Here is a 5000-nt window from a genome sequence, read left to right on the forward strand (position 1 = left end):
GGAGAGAGAGAGAGAGAGAAGGAGAAGGAGAGAGAAACAGAGAGGATGACGGCACACACGCATCTACCTCTCGCTTAACCATATAAGATCCTGCTTAAGAAAACAGATGAATAAAAATGACCCGACAGCCCTAAGAAAAAAGGAGAAACATTCTTCAATTCTCTTTCTCTTCCCTTCGTTTTACACTTTCTCTCTTTCGTATTTTTCTTCAAGGTTTAACAAGACGTAATCTATAATCTGGATGTTCGTGACTAAGTGTCTGTGTCGATCATATATTTTACATGTGTGTATTTCGTGTTTAAACTAAAACAAAAGCGTAATAATACGGTTATTAATATATCCTCTCCATGTTTTGCTAATGTACTATCTTAATATTCGTTACGAGATGTTGTAATGCTGTTTAACATAAAGACGATCGATTCCTGATCATATTAGTTTTTAGCTGAGAGAAAGAAAAAATTATTACGAGAAAATGTCTTTGTACTGAGTGAAATTGGATGGAATAAAATGACACGACTTTTTAAAGATGATGAATGTGTGTCTATATGGCTTATATATATATATATATATATATATTTCCTTATAGTTTCGTTCCAGAAATTATAGATCAAAATGTAGACATGAAAGGGTGCTTCAAGTGCTAAAGCTGGTGCACTTGATTACTTCCTTGTTCTTTTATTTGTAATTATTTATTTTTTTACGTTTATTATTGGTAAACTGATCTATTTCCTTATTTCCTTTTTTCAATGAGAGAGAGAGGCACAGCGCGAGAGAAAGAGAGAGATAGATTGATCAGCATTGATCTTCGGAATGGATTTACAGATGAAATCGATCGATGAAATACAAATCTGGTCTTGCTTGTGAATTATAGAAATAGGATAACTTTGGCGAAATAAAGGATGGGAAGAGACAGCACAGAGAATAACAACGGTTAATATAAGACATAAGATTTGTTTTTCTTAAAATTAAGATAATAATTGACAAAGAAAGTAAAGAATACAATTAATAATAATGATATTAATGATAATGACGCTAAAATAATGATAAAAGTTAATCATAATGGTTATGATGATAACAAAAATATTAATGTTTGTAATAATTCTGATAGTGATACGGTAATAGAAAGAGCAAAAATGAAGAATAACGATGTGTTAATAGTAACAATGATAATGATAAGAATAAATGTTCATAGTAATAATGATGATAATAAAGATGTTACTGATAAGGCTTATGATAATCTTAATTATGAAATTATACCTATTATGGTTCTGAGGAGAACGATAAAATACAAATATATATGTATATATATACATAAATATATACATATATATATACATATATGCAAGTCCCCATGATAAGCAAGAAGCCAAACCAAATGTCCACGTAACCATGAATCCGTTCTGACGTCATAAACAAATCGCCCAATGGCTTTAGTGTACTCGCGGTGACGTCATCAGCAGACCACCCAATCGGGCTGCGCGAACGCCTCGCCTTCAAAACAGGTCTCTCACACGTTTCATCCTGATGGCTACACGTCTTGTCATGGCGTGAACTGTGTGATAAGGATGCTGGTGTGTGGTCTATCGTACCCGGGTTTGTTTTGATAAGAATAATCTATTGTGGATTGTGGTTTTATAGGGCGGGAGGAAGGGAAAGATGGAGGAGGTAGGGGAGAAAGAGAAGGAGGAGGAGGAGGAGGGGGAAGGGAGAGATGGGGGAGGTAGGGGAGAAAGGGAAGGAGGAGGAGGAGGAGGGGGAAGGGAGAGATGGAGGAGGTAAGGGAGAAAGGGAAGGAGGAGGAGGAGGAGGAGGGGAAGGGAGAGATGGGGGAGGTAGGGGAGAAAGGGAAGGAGGAGGAGGAGGAGGGGGAAGGAGAGACGAGAGTTGGTGGAGGAGGAAGACGAAGTAGGAGAAATAGATGACGCTGAAGGAGGAAAGAGAAAAATGGATAATGGCTAAAGAAGAGAGGCAGAAGGTTGATAAGAAGAAAGAAGAGGAGGAATGGTAAAGTAGACAGAGAGAAAAAGAAAACAAAACAAAAAAAATGAAATCGATGTTAAAAATATATATATATTGTCTTAACTTTCCACAAGTTTAATTTAAAGAGGTCACAACTATAATCACTATATTTATTGCAACTGTAATGCTCTGTATGAATTGGTCTCTATATTTGTGTGAGTGTGTGTTTGTTATGTTCATGTGTGGTATATGTTTATATTTTTTCAAGTGCTTAAATACGTTTATTTTATGTATATATTTGTGTATTTTATGTGTATATATAAGTTTGTATGTACATGTGTCTGTCAAACTACATATATATATGCGTTTAATAATTTTTCACTGGTTTACAATTTCAAAATCAATCTGAAATACACACACACACACACACACACACACACACACACACACACACACACACACACACACACACACACACACACACAACCCCCCCCCCCCCCCACCCCGAATAAGAGAAAAGAGCTTTCTTTTCATTAACAATAAACAACCAAATATTCCTCTTTTATCATGTGTTTATTTTCATAAGGTTGTATTTTTTTCTTGTTTTTTGTTTTTTCAAAGAATTTCACTTTATGTTTTAAACATTAATCATTATGTTATTATCATTATTATTACTGTTCATATTATTGCCATTATTATTATCATTAGTGTTGTTATTATTATTATTCTTTTTGTTATTGTTTTTGTTATTGTTATTATTATTATTACTGTTATTGTTATTATTATTATTATTATTAATATTATTTTTACTATTGTAATTATCACCATTATTATTAGTATTATTTAGATAATTAGCATTATTATTTATATTTATTATCATTACTGTTATCAGCTCAATCCTTATTCACCAATTAATTCACTTAATATTTTAATTGTTATTCCTTAATCAGGTATATAATTATTATTTAATTATCTAATCCCCCAGCACAGGTGTTAACACGTATCTCTGCCTGAGACACGGAGTAACGCGCCTGACCTCGGATCCACAAACTTCAAAATTCCTCATGTGACTGCATTAGAGAGAGCTATTCATCCTTTACCAAAGACATATCGAGTCCGTTCTATTTTTGTAAATTGTGTCTTGGAAGTTTAAGTGGTAGAAATAAGCATGAATAAAGGTCGTATGATGCGGTCGGGCGTTTGATTTGACCTGAGACGCTTTCATATTTATCACGCACGTGGAGACACTTAAAAAGAAGAATATATGTGTGTATATATATACATATACATATGTATACATATATAGCTATATGCATATATATATTGATATATATATGTATATATATACATATATATACTCATATATACATATATATGTATATATATACACCTAAGCCAGTAGGTGGGAGGCAACTCGGCTGCCTACCTCACAATCAAAAACCATGACGGCACAAACAGAGCAACGGCCCTTATTCCCCGGAGGCGAAGGAGCCCCTGGTTACGGCGGCGATCAGGATCGCTCCGGAGTAGAGGGTGCTAAGAATCCCCGGCTAAGAACAGGCCGCCCCACGTTGATGAACCTTTGCACATATACTATAAGGGCAATGCGAACGGAACCCGACTTACTAGCATTACTTGAGGAACTTTCCTTCATTAAATGGGATGTTGTAGGACTCTGTGAGGTTAGAAGATTAGGCGAAGAACAGAAGATACTAAATGATGGACACGTCCTCTATTGGAGAGGCAAACCACAGGGTAAAAAGCAAGAATTAGGGGTAGGTTTCTTGGTTCACAAACGTTTGGAAAAGAATATAGTAGAATTCCATAGTAAAAACGAAAGAGTGGCTTCAGTAATAATTAAACTAAATAATAGGTACAACTTAAAGATTGTCCAAGTCCATGCTTCAACCTGCAGCCACAGTGATGACGAAATAGAGAGCTTCTATGAAGATGTTCATTTAGCTAACGAAAGAGTAAAAACCCATTTCACAATAATTATGGGAGACTTTAATTCCAAAATAGGTAAAAAGACAGAAGGAGAAATCGTAGTGGGGAATCACGGAATAGGCACTAGGAATGAGAGGGACAAATGCTAGTCGATTTTGCGGAGGCTGGATCACCCAGTATCATGAATACATTCTTCGAAAAAAGACTAGAGCGGAAATGGACATGGAAATCGCCATCAGACATCAAAAACGAAATTGACTTCATAATTTCAAACAGGCGCGATATAATAAAAAATGTGGAAGTTATTAATAAAGTAAATGCTGGCAGCGACCATAGGTTGGTCAGAGGCCAAATTGAATTAGACCTCAGAAGGGAAAGGAATAAACTCATACAAAAACCGCAGCCAAACTTAGTTAACTTAAAGACCAAAGCGACAGAATTTAGCATTAACATCCAAAACAGATATTTACTTCTCAGCAACGAATACCTCAACATTGACCAAATCAACAAACAGTTCAATGACATAATAAAGGAAGCTGCTCTTGAAGTAGGCGGTAAGAACGTCAAACAAAACTCCAGTAAGTTCTCGATAGAAACCAAAGAACTTATGCAAAAACGTAGGGTCATGAAAGCATCATCAAACAGAGACAAAATAGAATTAGCTGAACTAACAAAAACTATAAACAAAAAGAAGAGAGAAGATGTGCGCAAATTCAATACTAAAATAATAAATGAAACAGTGATGTCAGGTACCAGCATGAAAACAGCTAAGAGGAGACTAGGAATAGGGAGAAATCAAATATATGCAATACAGAAACCAGACGGAGATGTGACATATAATAAAAATTAAATCATAAGAGTAGTGGAAAACTTTTATAGGGAACTTTACAATGCAAATGAACAGCCGCGGATAGAAGCGAACGTTGTAACTAGAGAAGTACCTAACATCACAACAGAAGAAGTAAAGAGAGCGCTTAAAGGCATGAAGAGAGGGAAAACACCAGGTGAAGACGGTATTAGTATAGACCTTATAATAGACGCAGGAGAAATTGCAACAGTAAAACTAGCCAATCTTTTTAACAAATGCCTTCTCA

The 5000-nt window shown here is 35.3% G+C and overlaps 1 protein-coding gene across 1 annotated transcript in view; it reads left to right on the top strand.

Moving 5' to 3' along the window:
- The window catches only part of LOC125043777, an 8361-nt gene extending 6711 nt beyond the window's left edge, over positions 1 to 1650 (top strand). The window contains exon 3 of the mRNA XM_047640059.1: positions 1 to 1650. This exon is cut by the window's left edge and continues 975 nt beyond it. The gene's annotated coding sequence lies outside the window, so the exon portion shown is untranslated.
- Positions 1651 to 5000: the final 3350 nt, after the last annotated feature.

Source organism: Penaeus chinensis, chromosome 3 (assembly GCF_019202785.1).
Source record: "Penaeus chinensis breed Huanghai No. 1 chromosome 3, ASM1920278v2, whole genome shotgun sequence".
Classification (NCBI taxonomy): domain Eukaryota; kingdom Metazoa; phylum Arthropoda; class Malacostraca; order Decapoda; family Penaeidae; genus Penaeus; species Penaeus chinensis.